At 43.0% G+C, this 14,030-nt stretch overlaps 1 long non-coding RNA gene across 1 annotated transcript in view; it reads right to left on the bottom strand.

The window, feature by feature from the left end:
• Nucleotides 1-14,030, bottom strand: part of LOC110353364 (uncharacterized) — a 64,970-nt gene that overhangs the window by 34,317 nt on the left and 16,623 nt on the right. The window lies entirely within an intron of this gene.

Here is a 14,030-nt window from a genome sequence, read left to right as displayed (position 1 = left end):
ATCAGCTGCAAATAAACGCATTACAGATAACAAAATCTCTCCTAGATGTAACTGCGTGCACAGCTGATTCAACAGGGCACGCGGAACTGGGTATCAAGAGTAACACACATTTCGGTATAGATGGAAATGAAACTTCTGGCATTCTGAGTTAATACAGATCATTTTCAGAATATTTTTACATCTAGGCTCATTATTCAGTTTGGAACTTCGTAACGATCTCACCCTCGTGTGGCTTTACAACATACCCCACATGAATAATGTAATGATGAGACATGTCTCGAGGATTTTATGTGCATTCTTTTAAAACACTTTAAATGTGGTCAGAGGTATTGTCAAACTCTGTGAACAAAGCCGTCATCTGGTCTGGAACTTCTTAGTCGTAATAAAAAATAAATAAATAACCAAGTGAATTAACATTTGCCTTTGTTAGATTCTCTTCTACGTAGAAATAATGCTCCACTGTCTTTCTCCATCGGATAGATCCGCAGTGGGTATAGTTTGGCTTTGGCACTGCTCGGCTGCTGCCGACCACCTGATCTATACTCACTCACTCTCTTCCTCTCCTGAGGCAAAGGTCAAACATTAACGTCCTTGTTCTGGTACTCACACCAGTGCATCTTTCTTGACCTAATGCTGCAGCCTTACCAATGTCTTTTGCTTTAAGTGCTGGCATCTTAACGCAAACACTGAACGTGAGAAAGAACTGGCCAGTAGGTAAGACCACGATGATACCCTATCAGTTTCTCCAAAGAGCAAAATGCAGTTTTCTTCCATTTTGCTTTGCTGTTTTAATCGTACAGTAATTTTTTTTTTTGCTGGAAGCACCAAAGGAGAAATAACTGCTGCTGTAAATAGTCTGCCCACACATTTGCTGGATTATTAAAGCTCTACCTCTGTTGCAATCCACAGAGGACTCCCCAGGCTCCATCCCTCCCTTCCTTCCTCCCTCCCTCCCTCCCAGTACCACCACCATCTCATCCTATGTCCTTTTTTTTGTTCTCTTTGCCCAGATAGATCCATTTGGCCAAAACTCTTGTAATCACTGTCTGCTCCTTAGCACTGAAAGTATCTCCCACACAGAACGTCCCAGAGATTAACATCAACAGTACACGGAAGACAACCAGGTCTTTATGTTTCCCTGCTCTAAACAATACCACAGAAGTCTGTCACAGGTACAAGGTTTCCATTGTCCTCTGTGAAAACATGTAATACACTCCCTTCCCTCCCCCAAATGAGAAATGGTGTGTAGCTTGAAGTTTAACTAGTCATGCCCTAAAGCAAACACGTCTTCCTCGATTAATGCACCTCTATCAGCCAAGAAAGCCTGGCTCCTTTCACTGGCACTTCTTGGCTTCCAGCTGTCCTGAATGAATCATCTTATTTCATGTCTGAGTCGTGATGGATCCGCAGCTCCTTCACCTTTAGCTGTCAGTTCAGACATAAGGTCAGCTCTGCACAAAGTGACCAAAACTCCTGGGCCCGTCAGGTTCACAGAAACACTTCAAAAATGCACGCATCTGGATCCTTTTCTCAGTGACCAACTAACTTTTACAATTGTTTCACCTGAACCTGGTACCCCCACCCCTCAAAAAAATCATTGTCAGTAGTATAACATCTAATTTTAAGCCTGGAAGTTTCCATGGTTCAGTGTACACAGTGTCTTTGTTCAAAGCCTGGGCTGCTGTGGCACAGAAAATTAATGAACACCTCTTCTCCCATGACAGAGTGGTTGGTTTGGGCTAACACAGTCAAGTAGTGTAGTTTGTAGTGGGTCAATAACTTCAGTACTGCCAGTCCTATGACTTTCCTATGTAGGAACATCCAGGACAACTATTTTGTATCTCCTAGAGATACCATTTTGAAGGAATGCACCACAATTATGCCAGAACATCCCAATCACACAGCAACACGGGTTTGTGCTATGAGAAAGCCCCATAGACTTTTCCACAGCTTTACCAAGGGTTTCTGAATTTAGAGTCTCAACAGGTATTAAAAACTGAGTGCATGAAGGAAGCACAAAGCAGAGGGAAGACCCAGAAGTGTGTGAGCTACAGCTGGCTTGCTACACATGACATATGCACAACTCCACACAGGGATCCCTAGAGCTGAAGTTTCCTGGAGCTACTTATCAAGCGTGCAGCAGTCTTGAGAAATCAGATCTACTGTAGTAACAGGGATAAAAATTTAGCCTGCCTTTCTCTGTCTTTGGGGCTCCAGTTCCAGTGTGCCTAAGTCATCTCTAAAAACAGGAATTCTGCAGCTGAATCAGATGAGTATGTTGGAAACTTTTCAGTGAGATCACCAAAGAGAGGCAATGATCTAAGATTCCCATGCACAGATTCTGGTCAGAAGGATGCCAACCCCGCCCTGCCCATATTGACTTGTGTGATTTAGGTGAAAGGGGGAAGAAATGGGACAGTAAAGAAACCCAAAACATAGCCCACTTTTTGATGGTTATGAGGGAGCCTATGGCATGCTACTCTGAAGCCCACCCAGAAGACTCTTGATGGCACCACGTTGACCCCAGGCCCTGACTGTCCCTCTCGAAGCTTAGCACAGACACTGCTTTGGAACAGGATTTGTTCCATCCATGAACTTGAAATAAACAGCATCAGAAAACAGGTCCATCTGGAACTAAGAGAGCTGAAGCATTGTTTTTGTGCTTTTCTTGATCCCCAGAGTATCTGGGACTCCAGATGCATCAAGAAAGAAACCGGATATTTTAAGCAACCTTTTTAACCCACCGGCTAGATAGCGGGGTGGAGAAGGGGGTCGAAATGGAAACTGCCTACGAACAAAACCCACGAACTCTGACCTTCTGTCTGAAGATGAAAGCTGGGTTAGATGATTTTTCTATAGATGTCATTAAGGCAGCTTTTAAGGCTACCCTATCTGAACTCCGGCTTGCACTTCAGTACCGTAAACAACCGCCTGAGGGAGAGTTAAGTGAGTGGAAGTCCAAAAAAGTAAGAAGCGCTCTCAGCAGTGGAGAATATTGATCGTAGTGAGAAACCATTTATGCCCTGAAGGGCCATCGGCTGTCACAATCTGCCTGGCTCTGGAGCCATATTTAGGTGCTTCACGAGGGTTAATTAACATATTCATTAAGAGGTGGGTGGAGCTGTGTCAGTCGCTACAGATAGGCAACGCAGACATCAAAATAGACTAGTTAACATAATTTGAACCTGTTTGAACTCACAATTGGTAGCAAGCATGGGAAATGCAAATATTGTATCAGAGAATTGACACAAAATTCATTTAATTCAGTGTGCTTCCAACAAGTGGCCAGAAACCCCTGCGTGATGCTCCCTGAAGTGGTCAGCTAACGAATATGAACAGTGCATAGGGACAGCAGCTAATCAATGAGAGGCTCACTCCATTTTGAGCTCACAGTCCTCTCAAATATTTTAAATGCATAGTCTTTTTGTCCTTAGAAGCAGCTGCGGATGGCTCGTGGCAATGTGCTCCACAGGCTTAGCAGGTATTATATAAGGCTGCTTCGCCTGAACCAACATCAAATTTCCTGCGTTCAATCTTCGCCTCGTACAATTAGAAAAATGAATGGCTCCATTCAGTCCAGGTTTCCATACCATTCATTAATTCATCATCAAAAAGCTGAGATTTAGTTGCGGACATGGCCTAAATTCAGAACGATCCCTAGTACTCTGCTCAGAGAGAGAGATCTACTTCTTCCCCTCGGCGGAGCTCCCAATTGCCTGCTAATGCCCACAGGATCTGCAGTTCTTACTGGAAACGTTTTGCTACAGCACATACCGCATAATTTCATCTTGTAGTTCCACTCTTAGGATGAAGACTTCAGAAGAAATAAGAATTGAGCCCCAAACCAGCAATAAGCAATGAGGGAACAAGCTGCTAGGATCAGATATATTGGGGGGGCGGGAGGAAAGGGGGGAGTTGGAAAGGAAAGGAGAGAGCAAATGGGCCCAAAGTCAGATCCTAGCAAATGGGAATAAAATCTCACTTTGTTGGCAGGCACTTCAGTAAACAGGTTGCGTACTACACTCTGCTTCCCCACCACGCTCCAATTCAAACGCTGCTCACATACGGAGTGTGAATGTTCTTGCTCAAATCCCATAAGGTTTTTATTTCCTTTGCTTATTGACAAAACAGTAAAAACACTATGTTGAACAATTTTGCTACAAGAAAACAGCAGTTTGTCAGAACGATCGAATAAGGCATCCCTCAATGGAAAAACCACAATGCTATTAGGCAGTGGAATGTAGCAGAGATAGTTCATTATAGGGATACTGAGAGATGGCATTATTTTCTCTTAAAAGGTAGCGTTTATAAAAGGTACACAGTATTACAGGCATACGAAAATTACTTGAAAAGGGAGTACAGAATGATGTTGAGAGGTTAAGTGGGGTGTTCCCCTTTATCTCCTCAGACAATACAAAGCAAGCTGATACTCAAGGAAGCTGAAAGGCAGTGAATTTACCAACAACAAAAGGAATTTTTTTATTGAGTGCATGATAAATAAGCTATGAAACTTGCAGTCTTGAGACATTATTAAAGCCAAGAGCTTATCGAGATTCAAAATGAGATTTTTATATATGTACACAATAGGAAAACTGGCAGTAGCTTAGAGAGGTAGGTTCTTTTGAAGATTTACAATGAGACCTAGAAGCTAAAGTTCCACCTTCGAAACTGATTTAAGCACAAGGTGATTATACCCTCATGAATAAACCTTCGCTTCCATAATTGACTTCATCATTCAAGACTGTGCTGGGGCTAAGAGCCTCTTAACTGGAACTTACCCTACTTATTCTTGTCTGCTGCTTTGGATGGTAAATCCAGCTAGCATTCCTGTCTGCTCCTGTTTTTTTACAAATGCACAATTTCTGGTGCCCAAATCTGCTGTATCCTCAGGGAGGATGGCTGAGGCGGTTATTCACTAGTAAATTCTTCTCTAAGGTACAAGTTATAGTCTTCTAAAGAGGCCAGAAAGAACTGTGTCTAAAGGCAGAGTCTGGCCTCCTAGATGTGTTGGCAACAGTCTCTGCAGCTACAGAGAGATTTAATGGCCATTCTGGATTCTCTCTTTCATTTTTAAACTGCTTTGACAGAGAAGGCAAAATCTTGCCATGCACAAAATCACCCATAAAGTGCGATGAGACTTGAAGTAGGCAGGGAATTCAGCAAGTAGCAAATCCAACAATGGATACAGCTTTTGTTATTCCAAAGAATTTGCAAATGTACACTGAGTTCATGAGCTAGTTCCAACTAGCAATGGATATGCTATTTCAGTAAACTATTCACAAAACTGTTACTGATGCACTTATTACTACTTATTCTCTTTCCACCAAATTCAGAAAATATAATGAACGTGCCCCTTCAGCCAGCAATGGCTGATAGCTTGGTAGCACTATTAAACAAACAAACAACAATGACAAAACAAAACAGAAAACAGAATTTAAAGCTTCTTACAGAAAGGAGGAAAATCTGAACTCAGGCCTCTGTGATGAGATTATGGCTGGGACAAAGCTTCGTGGTGGATGTGCCTAGCCTAGGTCATCTTCTGTGAGCTTTCCCACAAAACCAGAAAGAACTTCAACTGAAAAATGACAGGTTTTCATGAGATTATAAACTTCAAAAATTATTATTATTATATATATTTTTTTTAAACAAAGAAAACTCAAAGCAACTTACATAGCTCTCTACAAGCAGCCCACTGTACACTTACAGGCAGATCCCTGGTGATGCTTAACTCCAGGACTTGCACGTTTGCAGCCTTAGGAACAGGAGCTCAGTGTGCAGTGTCCCTGGGTAATACTTTCACGTTCACTGCTTGCCTGAATCTGTATCATATACTCAGGGTGAAATAAAATGGTTCCATCTACTGTTGCTGCAGGAACAGATGTGCATTGCCTTGCAATTGGTCATAAAAGGACTTATTTTTCTATTATAGACAGAGTCTCTCATCCAGAAATAGTAAATAGCTCCTTGCTGTAACCACAGTTTCCCTCTGAAACGTCAACTGGGTCAGGAGAAAGGTGTTTAAGGACAGTGACAACCAAGCCTCTCTCCTCTTCCTTGTTTCTTGAGTAACTGTACCATACTTTTCACTTTCCCAGAGGGAATGACCATTACTCCTCCATAATTGTATGGCCCTGAACATATTGTAAATGAAAGAACATCAATAGTTCTTCTATTATATGGTCTATGGAAACAAAAATAAAACTCCCTGTATAAACAAAAAAGACAGAAGTAGCAATAAGATGACAGAGATGCTTCTGCAGGAGAGTCAGTTTTGGGTCATCATCTTGCCAGTAAAAAGGGAATTGTCAGAGCACGTACACAAAGAATTAGTCCACCCGGCTAATGTACTATCAGCTTTCATCTGAGCGTCATGCACGCTAGCTTGCAAAGACAAGCGCAAAGACAATTCTCTGATCATCTCTCGACAAACAGGGAAAAAAAAGAGAACATACTTACCCAACTAAGAAGCCACTGGCCCTGCTAAAATCAAAGCTGAGAAGAATCTCTTTGTGCTGAGGCTAAGCTGGGGCCCTTTTCTCCATCAAAGTGAACACAGAAAACAGATTAATGCTACTTATTTGTATCCCAGTGCTGCTAATGGGCTTGATCAATTAATGTTCATGCATTGTTTTGAAGATGTAAGTATTCTTCTGAAAGTCTGCATTCATCCCTATTGGCAGACTATTTTCAGCACTAAGATCGCTTTAAAATTGCTATATGAAATTCAATGCAATAGAGAGAGAAAAGTGAATGTGATTATCTGCTGAGTATACATATAAGGAGAGTAAATGCTTTAGACATAGGTACTTATGAGAAAGATTCCATTTGCTGTTCAGAATTATATCAAAGTTTTGGCAAAAACAGGGAGATTTGCCAGAAATGGTAGCAGCAATAATTTATTGTTTGGCATTTTTATACGATGACCCTCCACTAAACAGGCTCGCCTTGACTGAATAACCTCTAATCTGCATTTATATTCTTGTATCTTTATCTATTATGCATTACATGCACATGAAGCCAAGTCTCTGATCATACAGAGATGCTATTTAGAGTACACAAAACTTCCCTGGAGGGTTTCCATTTAGAGAAAGAAGCAGATTATCATAACTCTCATGCAATGGGAAAGAGAATACAAAAGGCACAGCTATTTCCACTGCAGAGTATCAATGTCATTCCTGTGCCCCTATTTTAATATATTCAAGTACAGCAGCAGCCCTCCACGTAGAATTGGGAACAGGTTTCCAAGAACATCAGGTAGGAAATAGCTTTTGTTCTCTCTCCTGCTGTTGTCCAATTTAAACAGCAAAGAACTTCAGGCCCAAATTTACAATAGCCTGTTATTCAGCTCACCTGTAGTACTACAATTAGTGATTTCAGAAGGATACACGCTGCCTTTCATTTCCAGCATGCTTGGCCCGCGCTGACGGATAAAAAAGGGCACTGCAATTAAATCATACGGTAATAATTGTACGGAGCAAAACAAAGGGGAGGAACTCAACTGAAGGAAAGTTGTAAAAAACACTTCCATGTCAACTCATACTGTTCACCTGTTTCCCTCAGGACAGAAGAGGAAATCTTAAAAAAAAACAAAAAAAAAAAAACACAGGTAAGAGAGAAGTCATGCTGAAACACTTCCGAGTGGGTTTTGGCAAGGGATGGGGAGCAGAAGGGAAGTAGAGGATGGGAGGAGGAAGGGAGAGTTTCCGAATTTTGCCAGATCTTATCCTTTGACACTTAATGCTGTGTGACTTTATGGGAATGCCTTTCCATGTCAGATTCTCCCTATGGGCCAGATGGGAATCACTCCAAGGGGAGTTTGTTCCAGTAAGGAGAACACTCCGACTGAGCACCTGTCTGTATTCGGCCAGCTGGAAGCCCAACCCCAGGACTGCAGAGTTGAAATTCATCCCTCTGGGACTCCATTAATACCCCTGAAGTGACATCAAAGATAATTCCTTTTTTTTTTTTTCTTTTTTAATAAGCTATAACTGCTTTGCCATAATATACTTAAAAGACGTACCACTGTAGTCTTTCCTTGCATTTTCATTGGGTGCTGTTTACTTTCCTTTGAGGAAGTTTGCATTCACAGTTAGACACGATACATCAAATTCATCCACTCCTACCACTTTATTTGCAAGGGGACTTGTAAATTGATCTCTAGCGGGCAGTCTCTGACCAAAACGTGTTACCGGAGACACCTCATTCAAGCACTGACATAAAAACAACTTGTTAGTCCCATTGACAAGGATAAAGTCTCTGTCCTGCAAGAAATTCCACGTCTGTGACCATCTCTGCTGATAGTTCTGCAGGAGGTCAAAGGCTGATGACACCACCCTAGGACTGCTCAGAGAGCACGACGCTGACCCAATATGAATTTGTAGATATGGTGACCTAAGTGGGCAAAAGACCAGATTGCTCTGTCTCCTGACCCCTCCGGCTGATTCCTTCCCAGTTGCAGCCAAGAACTTATGTCCACAAGAAATCAGGAGAACAAAAATGATCAGTTACAGGTTCTGTGCCCATATATTTAAAGAAATTTCACCTCTGTGGAGTAGAGCCACAGAACAAGGTGCAGTCCTTGCATATACACATTAAGATCTCAGAGCCCACTGAGCCTTGGCTGCACCCCTCTGTGCTGATTAAGCACATTAAGCATCTCTTTGGGGTGCACCACCTCAGAGGTGTGGCTTTGTGGGTTTGGGCCTGATGAGGTATTTCTGGAGCCACTTGCACATGGCTGGGGGATTAGGACCTTGATGGGAAGAGGAGGGTGTGCAGATACAATAGCACTAGAAAACCCTACAGTGCTTTGGAAGGGCTTCTTTCCCTCCCCAAAGGCTATCTAGTCTCCTCCAGTAATAGGTGGTCAAAAGCAGAGGGTGCAAATGAATCCACTGTCCCTGTGCAAAACAGCATGGGGCAGGACAGCTTGTCATAAAGCTTACAAGCAATTCATCCGTTTTACTCTCCCGTTACCATCACCTTCTCTCTCTTAGCACCTCTGTGAAGTAGAAGTTTTTCCAGCATTTCAGACAAAAATCATACAAGATTGCTCATGAATCATGCAATTCCCCTAATCCCTGGAAAATATGGTACTGCTGGAAAGAGAATCCTGACATTTGGACTACAGGTCCCATACTTTAAACACATACCAATTTTTTTTTCTCTCTCATTTAAAAACAGCAGGAACAGAACAAATGTTAGAGATCAGATTCTTCACTGTAAAGCTGTATAAAAGAGGGATACATGGTACTGGTTTAGAATAGCTGGTGTAAATGGTGGAAAAGGAAACATCTGGTACCTAATGAGATGTTACAAGCTTGTATTTTGCAACGAAAGTACACAAATTCGAGAGGAAAATAGACTCATAGAGCCTGAAGCCAGGAAAATCCAGCGAGCGATGGATTGATCTTTAGGCCTTCGACATCAATAGGACTATTCATGCGCTTAAGCGTTACATGTGTATTTTAGCACCTGGCTGAATTAGAACCTTAGATAGCAAATTGGGAATTTGCTGCTTGTTTCCAGCCTGCAGAAAAGACAACCCATTTTGTGAGCCGCACTGATTACCCTAGTTTATAATCTCCTTAATATCATAAGTTCCACAAAGATACATTTTGTTCCCTAGAGCTCCCCAGAAATCAGCTAAGCATATGGACTGCTTGCTTACACCTACTACAGAAGGCTGAGTATTGAGGATTTATATATTTTAGTCTATGTGGTGTAAATATGTATAAATTTATATTGTGTTAATTTATGGCATACACTACAGAAGGTTTTGCGTGAGCTACATTGCATTCCTTCCCACGTTTCTGCTGAAATATTCATCTCCGGGTCTTTTTCTCCATGTTTTCCTTAGTCTCGCCACAGATGTTTGGGCAGCTTGCGCTAGAAGGGAATGTGCCTCAGAAGTACATTTAGGAATTTAGGTGATGAGAATACCAAACTCAACTGTGTGGCTACAGCCTGAGAGGATTAACAGGCTCGGGGAACACGCACCCATGTCTCAGACCTGCCTTCTGATACACTGGCACGCGTCGCAACGCAGCTCGTCGGTTCAGCACCGCCAAGCCAGACACCCAGCGCAGGGAGAGCCGCCGTCTCCAGCGCTGCCAAACTGGTGCCTGACAAACATTGCGTTCACACACAAAACACGGATACATAGAGCTGCCGTGCCAAAAGAAGGCCTGATTCTCGCACGAACAGGCACCTGTGTATCAACAAACTGCACTCAGCAGCACCACAAGCGCTCCCTCCCATCTGCCTCCACGCAGCGCTGGGGAACGAAAAGGCACCACCGCCTCCCGCTCTCCTTGTGATCAGCTGGGCTCTTGCTGCTGGCTCAACGAGAGCAAGGTCGAGCCATCGGGCCAAAGCGTAACCCTTATCTCCCGCTGAGCCCTTATCACAAGCCTATCAAGGCAGCCTTTGTGTGCAAGGCCTGGCGGTAGCCCAGGAGTCTCGGTGCCAAATCGCGGCGGTACTAAAAGCCTGCTGCCGGCCGTAGCGTCCAGGGAGAGGTAGGAAGACACACAGAAAACTTAATTAAAGCGTGACCTAATCAAAAGAAGTGGGTCCCTACATGGTGTTTATTTGCTTACATTCGAGCTGGGCATCAACACATTGCATTTCGCTGACTTACTGGAATATAAAAATGCACAACTACATGAATTGCACCAGAGGGAGTTACCTAAATAAATTAATAAATCAAATGGAGCTATTTAAATCTTTCAGCTATTACAGAGTTGCAAATGCAACACATAGTACTGACAGAGAGGAATGAACAAGAGGACACATCTGCAAGTATTCTCTCATACACACCTGTAAATTACCTTGATTTTTATTTTTGACCCATTTTCCTGTTCGTTGTCCAAACGTGGTTCTGTGTCCTGTATTTATGGCAACACGCTGGGAGACCTGGGTTCAAAGTCCAGCACTGCTTCAGGTTCTCTATCTAATTCTGGGAAGGTCACCTTCTCCTTTGAGGCCCTCTGGGAAAAACAGGGTTGCAGACATTTTTCTCCAGTTCTTTTTGCTTTTCTGTTCTATTTTGGATAAGGGACAGGTTTTAAAAGGTATTCTGATAGCTAAAGCTGTAACCAGTGTTCCTGGCAATCCCATCAGTGACTTCACTTTGCCCTTGAGGATGACAGCAAATATCCCTTATCTCGAAGTGCCTACAGACCCTCAGCAGATCTGACCCTACTCTCTGGGATAGCATGTCCAACATGATTTTTACCTTGCTCAGCATAGGGGAGACAACATTTCATGGGGTGATGCTAGAAGAATAAAACATACGGTGGCAAAAACGCACAGATTTTAGCAGAACTTAGTTTAGTTTAGGGCTTTTTTTTTAGTTTAGTTTTACCAGATAGTCTCCAACACAAAAGAGCTCCACAACATTGGGAAGATGCTGCTTGGCCTAGCACAGCAGAGCCAGGTCCTTAGCTAGGGCCTCAAAAGAGTCATCAAAGATAAAATAAAAAATAATGCTGTTGGGAGTTTCCAGGAGGTTGATCATCCAATTCTGCTACCCCCGCTCTCCTTCCTCATAGGATTTAATGACTGAAGGATTAAAAACCACAGAAGTTAGTAATCATCCTATCGTTCCTTAAAGACAACAGAGAACAGTCAATGAGTGTTGATGGTTTAAATACATCAGCAGGCTGAAATATGTTCAGAGAGCATTGCAGTGAATTTAGGTAATGTGTAGAATGGTTTAAAAAAAAAAGTCCCAAAAAGAAAAGTCTGATCTTAGATAATTAACAGCAGAAACAGGGCTAAATTGAAATAAATTATTCAGTGCAAGTACTTCAGACAGCTCTTAAGAATAACACATGGATCTGTGGCACTCTTTAGGGGACTTTGTGCTTATAAACTAATTAATAGATCTGACTTCTCCATATGTAGTTTTTCCATCTGTAACAGATCAAGTATGGATAGGTTCCTTCATGTAATGGGAAAAATTAAAACTAAAGTTATTTTCGTGAGTTGTAGAATATTCTCTAACTTATTCAGAATGCGAATGTGTGAAATACCATGACAGAATGGAAATTGATTTTATAAAATGTGAGAGTGAACTGCAGCGTTCTGCAACATGCGGTGTAAAGTCAAAGACATATCGCGCCGCTTCCTTCCCCTCCAAGCACCGCCGAGGCATGTCACAACCTAAGCGGCAGATCGCAGCCAGAAGGGCAGCTAATAACGAGAGGAGAAAGCAAGACGGCCACGCCGAGCATGTTTTCACCCTCAAATGGAAAAGCTGCACGTCCCTGCCGCCCCGGTACATCGTTTCGCTCAAATTGTCCAACAGTGGTGCCACGCACAGCCAGCAGCCATACCAAGAGCTAGCACCTTGGCCATCTCCCATCTCCTTATCCCAAATCTATCCCCAGCCCACACCTCATCATCCAGCAGCCCGCAAGTCTGGCCACCTCCGCTGGAAACCGCCTCTTCACCATCCCCATCCCCACAACCCGGTGCCCAGCAACATTCCTGCCCTAAACACGACGCTTACTCAAGCGTGTTGACACCACATCTAATTATTGACTCCAAAGAGAAGGGTTTCCTTCACTTCGTCTCCTGCTGCTGAACAGAAACAACAAGCCCTGACTTCTGTCCTTTAATTAGCATGAATAATGGCAAACTTCGCATTGGATGAAGCTCCAGGTTGTCTCCCAAAGCCAGGCCTAAATCCAAACCAAATAGTCCTAAACATTTTTGGAGGCTGTACTCAGATCCAGGAGGGATGATTTCACATCTACCCTAAACTAATTCCGCACCCAAGTCTGCTAAGCTATTTTCTTCTCCTTCTCCTACCTTTTCTTCCTCAAACTTTGCTCCATTACAGGGGCACCCTTCCTATGACCAGAACTGCCAGGATTACCTTGTTGTCTCATCTGGGGCTTGTCAGAGATAAATCACTGAAGTGTGAGTACTTACAAAAAGCAGCCATACATTCCTAGATTTTTTTAGTTTTTTTTTTTTAGTTTTTCAAACCTACACGTCTTTTTAAGATAGCTGGAAATAATTTGCTCCTGCCCTTGCTTTGTGGTTACATGCATCTTCCTTTTGTCATTCCCCACGCACTTTTCACTTTAGCAAGCTAAGAAAAGAGCCTCATATGCAAAAGATCCAAATCTGTGCTGTAGAAGAGCTAGGAGAGCATTTCAAAAGAAGAGAACGTGGCAGCAGAAGAATATATTGAGCTCTGCCACAACTCCCCATCTATCCAACTGGATGCTACAGGGACAGAATTAGCACGGTCTTTCACAGCACCCCGCCTGTATATAAAAAAAACATTTGAGAATTAAGAAACCCTTCCAGTGTTTCATTTACCCTTCTGCTTAAGGAAACAAAAGTTTCCCTGGCAGTGTCTCTGACCTGGCCAGTATCTGCTATGTTAGCTAAAGAATAAAATACAACACTGGAACAAAGCTGGTGCGTGCAGCTGTTCCTCCGGGGGCCCATGCTCCTGCTGCTGAGGTGAGAGCAAATGGAGGCGATCACATCTCCCGTTTTTGTGGCAGTTGCCCTGTGTAGGCTGCTCTTATCGTGTAGTTATCATGCAGCAAGGGGAATGCTGCTCATGACAACAACCAGCTTTCCCCACCGCTGGTATCTCTCATCTCTACCTGCTTTGCTATTTGCAGATGAGCACTCAGGTCGGTCAGGATCCACGTGAACGCAGACCAAGAGCCTCTTTCCAGCCTCAGACGCTATTCGCTGGCCACATTTAAAGAAAAAAAGAAATGTGGTTCTCTGGAGGCTGAGCTCATTTCCAGCGTTGTAATTTCATAGAGGTGAATCTTCCCCTAACTTGGTTGGCTGACACAAATGCTACATGGAACAACAGGAGGCTTGTCAGCACTGCTCCAGCATACAAATGAACGTAACAGACGGAGAGCATTAAACTCACCTAAAGATAAAATTATGATCTTCAGTCATTGAGAAAGATGATAACTTAACCACAGGATGTATCGCAATTAGCTTCCTCAGCAGCCTACAGAAGCAATATATACAAATTACAA

The sequence above is a fragment of the Anas platyrhynchos genome, chromosome 2 (assembly GCF_047663525.1).
Source record: "Anas platyrhynchos isolate ZD024472 breed Pekin duck chromosome 2, IASCAAS_PekinDuck_T2T, whole genome shotgun sequence".
NCBI lineage: Eukaryota > Metazoa > Chordata > Aves > Anseriformes > Anatidae > Anas > Anas platyrhynchos.
The sequence above is the reverse complement of the archived record's forward strand: the minus strand, read 5'-3'. Positions and strand labels throughout refer to the sequence as shown.